At 45.9% G+C, this 12089-nt stretch overlaps 1 pseudogene; it reads left to right on the top strand.

The window, feature by feature from the left end:
• LOC138554554 (extracellular calcium-sensing receptor-like) overlaps positions 1-12089 on the top strand; it is a 142798-nt pseudogene that overhangs the window by 42926 nt on the left and 87783 nt on the right.

Raw genomic sequence — 12089 nt, 5'->3', positions numbered from 1 at the left:
CATAGCAATGTCCCACAGAAAAGGATGGTCAGAAGTGTTAAAGGGAGGCACAATGTCAAGTAGACTCATTGGGTGTGTTTTGCTGGAATTGTGTAGAAAATTGGGTTGTTCATACCGGTTAGGGTTAACTTCATGTCCCATTTGAGACAAAATCCTGATGGCAAGTGATATTGACTATCACCTTGCTCTTTATAAGAGAAAGAATATGGCAAAGGAGGGAGGGAGGGATGAATGTTGGATGATGATGAAAGGCTGTTGCTGTGCTTTTTCTGAGGGATGGGGAGATCCAATAATGCTTTAAATGGGAATTGATGGTGTTTATGAGGAATATAATTATGGTTAATATATGTCAGAAGTGTTTTAGTAGCATTGGGGGCTTAACTTGTCGGTTAATGATTCCAGGGTCTTCTCTAGCTGTTACAGAACAATTCTGAATAAATCATAAATAAGGTGTTTATTTGGTATTTCATTACCTTCATTACACATAGCCAAAGGAATGATGTGCTGCTAAATTCGAAAAATGAGCATTTGAACAAATAAAATGGAAAATTTGCTAAAGCATAATACTGAAATAACACTGCTCAATTGTTTATGAAAGAATTCACAAATTCTGCCAACCCGGAACAGAGTCTTTTCTAAAAAATAAAAAGAAGTTAATTTTATGTTCAGTTTTCATTTTATATTAAAGCAGGGAGACTGCCCCACTGCTACCACTTTGTATTGCACACCTTTGGATTGAACATTTTCAGCTGGCTTAGCATAAAACAGGACAACGTCGCATTGCAGCTCTGGGCACGGAGGGCATCGACAGCAGCTGCATAGTTAGGGGTGAGTGTGGGGTAATTATGCAGCCATGTACCCCTGCGTGCTATACCACAGGGCACTCATTAAGCAATAATCCCCAATATAGAGGGGCATTACCGAGTTTGGTAATGCCCCAGGGCCCATAGATACAAGCTGAGTGTAGCGAAGTGTTCCCAGTGCAGCCACCCCAGAAAAGGAGCCAAAAGATGTTGGACGGGGGTAAATCAGTGGATGTGGGGGGGGGCACTTACCTTGTTCCCAGACAGGGAAGATGGCAGCCTCCAGCCCTGAGGCGGCTCAGGGCGGCGGGATTACTGTCTGGTAATCCCTCCTTTCCGAGCCTCCTCATTGGCTGGGAGACTGCCACATAACCCCCCCCCCCCCGGCAGGGAACTAATATACAATAATTGCCTTTCTTCCTTGATCAAAGTTAATCGCATTCATCTGTTTAACAGCCCACCCTGGGCATGGCTCCCAATATGCCTAGTCCATGCAGCCCAGACTTATCTGTCAAAGATCTGATTTTTTGCAAGGATAACCCCAATCCAGACTAACGCCTTCTCTTTTTACTGGATGGTTTGAGCACACTTCAGGCCCATCACAAATCCAAGAGCTTTGGGACACATCTGTTTTCGAGATAGATTGAATAGAATACAACGCTATTCTCTGTAACGTTCTCTTCTGCTCATTAGATATATGCGTGCTTAATAAAAATGTGTATTACTGGACGATGAAGAAGTTTTAAAACCAAAAGAGCTATTTGGGTATTCTATTGTGCCTCATTACGAGTTTGGCGGTGTGGGAAAAAAGTGGAGGTAATTCTGTTACCTCAATGTTTCCTGCACCACAAGTGTTGGTGGAATTACCACTGGCAGAATTACTGAGTGGTAATTCTGCCACTTTCTTGGAGGAAAAGTCATGGATTTACTTCTAGTGTTGGGATGCAAGTGCAATGTCCTAGTCAGGCGAAGAAACATAGACTATAAAAAATATATTAGCAGGTGTCCTAGCGTTAGCAGTTCTCTTTGGACATGGCAGAATGTGCATGTACCCATTTGTGGTTTACTTTGACACATATTAGAAACACCACATATCAATACAGAGAGAGCAGCAATGCATTTACGTTGCGGTTGCAGAAAGTAAAGATAGAGTGATTTATCTTGCATTTAGTGATAGTTTACAGTGTTATGTGTAAAGGGATGTGCGAGTAGGTAGCTGACATAGGTAGGCATATGAGATGGAGTCAGAGACGTGTTGCAGTAAATGCAAGGTTCAAAGGCTAAGGTACCAGGAGTTCTGCCATGTTGGATTTTAGGGTATGTTACAGGATGCGTTTTTGAAAGCATGTGAAACAGGCTCAACGTGGAACTGTGGCTCTGTTCAGTTAATCCTTCCCCCCAGAGAGAAGTTGTGATGTCAACGTCACAGGCAGCCACCTCTGTGTCGACAACAGTTACATGAGTCAAGCTGCACAGTTCGGAGGAGCTGGGAACGGAATATTGGGTCCTTTAGAAAGTTAAATTCATGTCAGCAGGGCATGGGGTTCTGATGGCAAGAAGCCTGGTGACGATGTAGAGCACTACTGCCTTCACCCGAAGAGCAGTCATCTTACTTGAACTGCAGGCTCGGCAGTTGAGGGACAAATAAATAAGTGAAATTCAGGCATAAGATTGGTGCCCCAATCAAGTAATTCATGGGTTCCTGCGTTCACAAAGAGTTATTGGGGTGGCAAACTAGGGATGTACCGTGATTTGGGATGGGAGGAGCAAAGGTGATGTCAATACATTTATCTACAAGGTTAGAGAGCTGTCTGTGCATGCCAAAGTATTTGGTGTAATGAGTAGAGCCATTGTATTATCAAAGCAGAATTGACCTCGCTATTCACACTTTGGTCAAGATCTGACAGAGGGGGGCACATTAAGTGATGGTAAAGAATATTTTACTTGTTAAAGAAATGTATTATGGTAACAATGTACCTCATAGTTAATCAACTCCTAAGTTTCATAGTGACGTTGTACTTGTTCACATGTTTAGAGGAATGTGTTTAGATAATGTGTGATCAATAGGATAATGAACTATAGGGGACAATTAAAAATGTTGTATAGGTGTTAGCCAATGGTGAGTGCGGACCATGTTGTAATCTTTTTTATGCATAGTTCTGTTAATTTGCAGTTATTCACTATAAAAGATCCAACTTCTTTGGGTGGGGCGAGCTCCCTGTTAGTTCGGTTCTAAGGGACCATGTGATATTTTTGCAGGTAATAACACTTGTTTTCCTCGCAAACGGTGCATTAATTATTTGGGATTGTTTTCATCGGTTGGGTTTTGGGGCATTCACCTGACACCAGCATAATTCTGGAGGTGAATCCTCCACTTTTCCTCTAAGAATTGCCCGAATTACCACTCGATAATTCAGCCAAATAATATGGGCTCCGTTAATGGGGACTAACACCGCCCTACCACCACTTGTAATCCCATGGTAAACCTACGGGACTAAGTGGCGGTAACAGTAAATGATTTTGGTGATAATCTGGTGGAATTACCACTGAATTACCGCCAAACTCGTAATGAGGTGCTGTATGTCCAATATTTCACAGTTTGAAAGAAACTTTAGAGTATCTATGAGAATTATTTATTTCTAAAGAAATCATCTCTAATATTTCCTCATTGACAATGCAAGTAGCTCCATCACTACCATTTGCAAAAGTAATGGAAACATTATTGTTCACGATTTTACATTAATAGTTTAATAGTACAGTACAACTTGATTGACAATCTTCTAGGCTTCTTCTGTTATGTAATTCAATGCAGTTCATAAGAAAAATACAGCCATACCATATTTTTCAAAAATATGAAAGTTACATACATTTGTGAAATATGCTACATTTCAATTTAGTTTTTTGCCCATTTCACAAGTATAATACTGCACATGTATGTGGCATTTATGTCCAGCATCACCTTAACAAAGCACCTAATGGAGACACTGACTTAATTTAGCTTCCTATTCCTCTCTCACCAGTCACATCAGTCTACATCATACAATGTTCTAGCGTGGCAACTAGAACATTACATTAAAACATACTGGGCCTCATTACAAGGTTGGTGCTCCGGTAATAACGATACCGGTAAGGCAATACCGGCATCCATTACTGGACCAGTGTGTTACGACCCTTGATTCCAGTGCTACCTGCAGTGACAGGGACCCGCTGTGGCAGTGCCGGCATGCGTGCGGGAGTGCGGGCGCCGTGCCAGTAACACCGGCATGCCGCAAGGAAGAGGACATTATGAGTCGCACGGACATGCACATACCGGCATCCAGATGCCGGTAAGAAGGGCCACCATGATGTCAACAACCACCGGCATTGAGGATCACCCGTTAATAGCAAACTGCTGTGTTCCCAACTGCCACAGGTGCTCACAATCAGCACAGGTGGAGGCAATGGAGTCAGGCACAGCACAATTGGAGCACACACACACACCACACCCCTTCCAAGTCCAAAATGATACCACTAGCAGTTGCCATACAGGGGCTGAAGGACATGCCTGCACTGCCACTACTCCAGCAAGCACTAAACCAGGGGATGCAGGGGAGGTGCAGGAGGAGAAGAAGGGTGAGACTGGGCCAGCACATACCAACAGTGCAGGCAGTGGTACTCCGCAGGCAGCCACCAATCCCTCGCATAAAGGCCAGTCCATTTCACTAAACCCCTGCACAGATCCACACACTGTACCGCCTGGACAGGGACACAATACACACAATTGTGGATCTCATTCACGATGACCTGGTCAGCCTGATAAACATCCATGCCGACCATCACCCCTCTGCTGAAGGTAGTGTCTGTGCTGCACTTCCTTGCAATGGTGCTGCGCAACTCCACGCTTCCCTGTTACATGGAACGTCACACTGCATAAGGTGCCTGGCTTCTGGGTAAGTCCAACCACAGGGCTATGGGGGTTGTTGTTGGGAGGGGGCCACAAGCATACGTAACCTGTCTGCTGGCTAGGCCATGGGGGTTGTTGTTGGGGGGACACCGTCCTGGGTGCCAAACACTGTGACCCCAATTAATGTGACGGATGCGTGAGACTGACAATGGATGCAGACGTGCCATGACCGCACAGCCATATGTAAATGGTATCTAAGAACACAGCACCCGCCCCTGCAGATGCACAAGGTACATCATCAGACCTCAACCACAGGTATCACAATGCACCAACCTGCAGTCACAATGCATTATTCACATGACCGCAGAACAGAGCAGGTCAGGCAGACATGACTGACCCTAATCCAACTGCCTCTCAGGGAATCCCCTGTCACTGCCCCTGCCCGACAAGTACACTGCACACCACCATGCCATACACAGCACCTCAAGGGGCACCCAAAAATCCAATGGGACATGGTTGTACAGAAAATATTCCAGCAAATGGTGAACACCACTGACACATGTGCGACTGCTGCCGGACCAATACACATCACCTCACTTCCACCATGCCAGTTGACACCCAGCTCCATCACAGAACTGTCTCCCTACACTGGCAGACCATACCACCAATTCCATTGAGCCATGGTCTCATGGGTGAAGGAGGTGACGGACATATACATGGCGTCATCATGTATATGGAAGCATGATTGGCAAAACATTGTGTAACATGTTGTCATGTTGCACATCAGGGAAAACCATCAGCCGGTGCCCTACATGCATACTAGATTCACCACTGCAACACAGCCATCACATGTGAGCACATCATGGGCCTACTGGCATCATCTGTGTGAGTGCTGTATCGAGTGTCAAGGTCCCTATGACCTGTACGTGACCCATGCTCCCCTATCGTGGACCAACATCGAGTGCACCGACCTGAGTGTTGCTCTAATGAAATGGCAATAGCTGGCAGTGAAGATCCCTTGCATCTGACCACGAACAATGTACAGCCAGTGTACACAAGGAATGCCAAAAACCCTCACAATTAAAACAACGTTTGCTCCCATACAGGTGATGCTGGGTGTCCCCTGAAGCCGTGGCTCCTCACCTCTGTCAGGCATCCAGTCACCAGGCACGTAGAGGACTACAATTGTGTACATGCACGTACTCGTGTGATGATTGAGCAGACATGTGGGCTGTTGAAGGCACCGTTTTGCTGCGTCAGCAGGTCTGGTGGGGCACTCATATACGGCCCTGATAAGGTGGGGACGATAGTCTTGGTATGTGCCATGCTGCACAACATGTGCATCCGGCACAATGTACCCCTGCGACCTGGCATGGACGAAAATCCACCTGAAGATTAGGAGGGGGATGGGGAAGATGCTGCATATTGGCCACAGCAGAATGTGCCTGAAGGACGTGCTGTACACCAATCTTTGATTGAACAATATTACTAATGTACTCGGTAACACATGGCACTTTCAATGTGCGACACTGGGCACTGTTGACGAGTAAATTGACACACACTCAATGATCAATGTCCAGTCATGAGTTCTTCATGTGCACACCAGTTGTATTATGGAAAAGGGAACTATGTACAAAAAACAGGTATAAATGTGCACCAAACACCTTTGTTGTTCTACAAAGTGTCCCCCACCCACCACCACCCATCCCTCAACTCCCCCACACATCCACGTCCCTGCACCCAATACAAGTCCAACCAGACTCCCTCCTGCATGTATGTCCGGCTACTGATGGCCCCTTTTGGATGGAGGCTATTGCTCTCCTGGCCGGTGCATGCTGCATAGCGACCTATACACCGGGCGCATCTGAGTCGAGCTGGGCGGGGTGGTGCTTGTCGATAGTGGGGGTTGTGGCGGTACATGGCATGGGTGAGTGCCTGGTTGTTGTCAAGGTGGACCTGGCGTGTGGCCTCCCTTCTGCCAGGTATTGTCGCACCATATCCTGCATGGCCTGCTGGAGCTCCTCCATGCGGGTCATGCAGCCCTCTAGGTCCCATATGTTGTTTCCAGCTGGTGGTTGCACGGGAGGTGGAGTGGGACTCCTTTGAAGGCTGAAAACATCTCCAGGCATCTCCTCCGTGGAGCTGCGACCACCAGACCAATGTCCCAGGGAGTGCTGTGGTGTCGGCGGCAGGGATGGTGTTTGCTCAATGTCCTATGGCATGCATTGGCCTGCTGTGTCAGCCTCGTCCTGTTGGCCGTCCTCCTCTGTGCTTTGTAGGGTGGATTGGGCTGCCTCCCCTAGGTCACTTGTGGGTGTTGACTGCGGCCCCTCAGCATCGCTGCCCGCTAATGAACCCTCCTCGTCCACATAAGGTGGCTGCAGTGGGGCAGGGGTTGTCTTGTCTGTGCCTTTGGGGCTGGTGTGCCTTGTGGCTGGTGTGCCTTTTGGCATGTGTGCCATGATGGCACCAGTTTTCCCTGGCTAGGGCACATTGCCAGGCATCGTAGCTGGCTGCTCCTCATGTCCTCCGGCCTGTGAGACCTGTTTGCCAGGCTGCTGTGGCTTGGGGGTGGTGGTTCACCTCGGGCCAGCCCTTGACGTGGACGGCCTGGTGCCGTCATCATCCCCTCTGCTCCTGCGTGCTGGTGTTGCCTTGGTTTTTGTGGTGGGCCCCGCATCCCTGTCTGATCCTGTGCTGTGGGGGATGGAGAGGCAGGGCATGAGTCATGGGTGAAGGTACATCCTTCATAATTGATGTCTGTACATTTTGGGTCCTGTGCACTGCCGTGTGCATGTTGGAGGGGCAGACATGGTACTTACAGGAGTTGGGGGTGGGTGCAGTGTCTGTGCATCCTTCTAGTGCAGCCTTGTTGTACATGCTGTCTGTTGGGTGGCCTACCGGTGTGTCATGGATTGCGTGCAGTGGGCATGCCTCAGGGTCTGCGTGCCATGTGCTGTGAGGTTGGGGCTCAGGTGTGCGCTCGGTGGTGCTGTCAGCACCATACAATGAGAAGTCACAGTGGTGAGGCCTGCATCGCCACAATTTGATGCATCTGTGTTTCCGCATGCAGATGGTGCTTGTGTTTGCAATTGGGGACTCATGTGGTTTGTGTCAGTGCGGTTGGTTGTGTGTTACCGTGACAGGGATGTGGCATTTCTGTTGGGGCAGACTTTAGGTGGCAGGTGATGGGCGATCTGCTTGCTGTCATCTACTTGCCATTTGGACTCCACCATTGTGTTTGGGGTGTTGTGTGTGTGTTCACTATTGTATTGTGCTAACGGTCACTCACCTTCATCATCCAATGATGGGACTCCCGGCTTGGCATGCCTGACCCCTTTGATGGTCTCCACGTTTCTTCCCACCGTGCTAGCTTAATAGGCGAGTATGGTCTGCCACCTGTTGCCTGGGCCTGTGTACGGTTGGCTGACAGTATGTTGCAGACACGCAGCTGCAGATCATCCCACCTTTTGCGACAGTCCTTTACACTGTGTGGGGTTGTCCCCACTGTGGACACCTTCTGGGCCACCTCCTCCCAGATGTGTTTCTTCTGCATTTGTGCAGCACGGCGCAGGTCTGTGCAGAACACCACATCCGCATGCTGTACCAGGGTGTCTGCAAGCATGTTTAGCTTGTCGTCGCTGAACCGTAGTTTGCGCTGACGAGGTGTGCCTTTGCGGGTGGATTGAGTAATTCTCTGGCAGGCAGGGTTCACAGTTACCAATTCCAGGTCCTGTACGCAGAGGATTGCAATGGATTGTGTTTTTCAAGATGGCCACTGGAGCATTTGCCGTTCCGGCGTGATGACGTTGCTTCTGGTGGCGGTAATGGCAGTACCGGTAGTAGCGATGCTGGTGTGAACGGTGCCGTTCATAGCGGATTCTACGATGCCAGTGGAGGTCTCTGCCCATTCGATGAAGCCCCTCTCGGGGGCGGTATGGACCTTACGGGCATGGCGGTGCTGCTGGTACCGGCATGCCGGCATGCATGTGCACGCGGACTCGTGATCTCCCATTCATTATGGGCACAGTGCTACACGGACATGTTCATACCGGCATGCCGGTAATGACAGATTTTTACCGCCAAACTCGTAATGAGGCCGACTGTTTTGTACCGTGTGATCATTGCATCAGATAATTTCCTAAATTGTTTCAAACACATATTATTCTGATAGTACCATTTCCCAGCAGTTCTGAAGCACTGCTGCAACATTGTGTCTAAGAAAGACCGTTGAATGACTTTAATACATCGATGCAGATAATTACGTCATACTTGGCTCCCCATGGTTTTTCTAAAGGAGACAACTTCAGTGTGAAAAGAAAGAAACAATTCCTTTGTAATGTGACACCTAAAAGTAGGACCTTAACTCTCCACATGCTGGTGGATCTTCGAACTGTGTACTTCACTATCTTTGACCAAGTCCCAATGCACCTGGGATTTAGGGCTTAGTTAAAAAAGGACCCCACTCAATGAACACATTAAGGCCTCTACGGACAGCATCATTTTTCTAGATCAACTTGTCTGCATCACTCCTGCACCAGTGAACCTCTTCCAGGAACAAGTGAGCAAACATGCAAGTATCCAATATTCCTTGGATAAGTTGTGCAATGCCTAACTACTAACTTGTCTGCCTGAATAAAGGCAGAATAAGCGCACAATGCAAGTCACAACATTGACTTAATTTTGTAGTTAAAATTATCTGCCCAAAATTTGAATGAAAAATGTGCAGGGAGCAATGCCCACAGCAATTACTGTAGCTTTTGCCAGGAATAGGATTGACTTACTCATGGAAAAATACTAAGTTACAGCCTAAATATGAATTCATGAAAGGATGTACAGTGAATTACAAAAGGATGCATCACTCTTCTATTGGCATAAATTGTGGCATGAGTCAAGCACAACTGTGTAAGTTACGCATGCATAACTTCTAAGACCTGCGAAAGAGGCTGTTTGTGGAGCAGTGATAGTGTGCCATCAGTGTGTACGAAGGGTGTTTGAATGGGGAAGAGTTACACAGTCATGAAAGTCTAATTATATGTTAATTCACAAAACATCAGTGTTGTTTTAGAAACTGTCATGAACACACTTAAGTTACACCTTCATACTCTAGGTGTATGTGGTGGACATGAGTTGTCAAAGTGACTGAAACTAGATCTAAATGTGAAGGACGGGTAGACTGATATCAGTTATGTAATGGAACCTTTTTGCCTGGAGAGAATGTTTTGGTCAAATTCTTTTTTGTTCCTGTCTGACATGGATTACGTTACTCCAGAGCAAGAAAGCCGTGTCAAACCACCAATTTTGGTTGAAAGTGAGTGTTTTCTGTGAACCAGTAAAACATACATGGATTTTCCAGAGGTAGAAAGTTATTCCTGATGTTTTTGTCAATGCTCTTTTCAGTTATGAGTTAATCCTAAATGTTGGAGAAACCTATGTATGGCATAACCTAAGCCAGATGCTTAATTGCATTTTTAATTCAACTTATTATATCTTTGGTCTATGCATTTGGTCGTAAACCTCTCATAACTGACAGAGGTAGTATTAGCAATTTTCACATCACATTTCTCTGCGACCAATCACAGCTTCTAGAAGTAATTCCTGTTCTGTTACATGATAATTTTCTTCTTAAGAGCATCTTTAATATGGCATTGTATCTCTATTTATAGAAACCTAAATGCTTGGGTGTTGTTTGAAAAAAAAGAACTTTAAGAGGATGTTGATTGGTTGACTGTTTCATTCTAATTCAATTCCTATTAGTCCTTTGTGAATGATGTCTTTGGCTTTAAATAAAGAGAAGTCACAATTAAGTCACCAGTCTTGCCATAATATTTACTGAATTTTAGATACATTTTTCCTCTCTTCATCAATTCCTATTTTGCATTCTAGATCAGTTATGCCTCCTCTGCAAAGGTCTTAAGTGACAAGATTCAATTCCCTTCCTTTCTGAGAACAACACCCACTGACGACTTCCAATCTTATGGTCTAGCCAGATTGGTCAGCCACTATGGATGGATGTGGGTGGGCATCCTGGCTGAGGACAGTGACTATGGTCTGCAGGGTGTCCAGATTCTAACTGAGGAGCTGAAGAAAGACAATGTCTGCATCGACTTTCTGGCAGTCATTCCAACCTTCAAGTCACAATCGATGGTTGACCATATTGTTGAAATGATAGCTGACTCCACAGCTACCGCCATGATTGTCTTCTCTTCAGATGTAATCTTTTATCCAGTCATGGAGGAGATTATAAAAAACAATATAACTGGTAAGGTTTGGATTGGCTGCGATGGTTGGTCTTCTTCTCTGCTCTTCAACAAGAAATTGTTCCTGGATTTCATGCACGGGAGTCTTGGTTTTAGCATTCGAAGAGGTGAAATGCCAGGGTTTGGACAATTCTTAACCAAATTACACCCCTTGAAAGCACCAGAGGACGCCTTTATCAGAAGATTCTGGGAGAAGATATTTAAGTGTCAGTGGCCAAGACTTGAGGATAATCCCATGGGAAGTAACCTTTCCGAGAGTCCACCCAAATTGTGTACAGGGGAAGAGAAACTACAAGGGCTGAAGATCCCTTTCTTTGACATGAGTGATTTAAGGGCCACCTACAATGTGTACAATGCCATCTATTCCATTGCGCACGCTCTGAACAACATGAATTCCTGTGTGCCTGGAGAAGGACCCTTCAAAAACAGGACATGTGCAGATATGAAGAACTTCCAGCCATCACAGGTAATAATGAGGGTCATTCCAGAATGGGGAACAATGACTGGAATCAAAGCTAGAAGGGTGGTGTCTTTCGACTTCCTATTCACGGGCTACATTCTGTTCGCCTCATGTATATTTGGAAACCTCAACAAAGTTATTTCACAGGTGTAAATGAAATGTCTGCCGACATTAAAGTTTGGCTAATTTGACACATTAAATCAATGTGCCTGGTTCAAAAAGCTGATTTCAGCCATCTATCCTCCTACCCATCTCTATGTTCGCCCAACTTCAGAGATACTGACCAAACAGAGCTCTGCATTCTATACATCTGGATATCTTTGATCAGCCCAAATGCTGAAAAATAATTTGGTGAAAATGTGTTTGCAGTCTTGGCAGCAAAGCACTGGAACTTGGTCTCAAAATCTCTTCTGGAAAAAAGTATTCATCTTAGATTCAGGATAAATCAGAAGACCTTTGTATTTTCAAGTTTGTGTTTCTATTCAGAAATACGATGCACTAAGCGTCTATTTGTGAATTTGCTTTAGGGTCAAAATATCTGAGGATGTACAATGCACTCTTTTCAGCCCCCCACCACCAAATATATACCAATATACCAAAAAAGCTAAATGTCTGATTTACAAAAGCATTTTTCAATGGGAAAATCTCATTGAAAAACACTTTATATATCAGGCCCATGATCT

This window comes from Ambystoma mexicanum, chromosome 1q, assembly GCF_040938575.1.
Source record: "Ambystoma mexicanum isolate Mex_15411 chromosome 1q, UKY_AmexF1_1, whole genome shotgun sequence".
Classification (NCBI taxonomy): domain Eukaryota; kingdom Metazoa; phylum Chordata; class Amphibia; order Caudata; family Ambystomatidae; genus Ambystoma; species Ambystoma mexicanum.
This window is presented reverse-complemented; position numbering and strand designations above follow the sequence as displayed.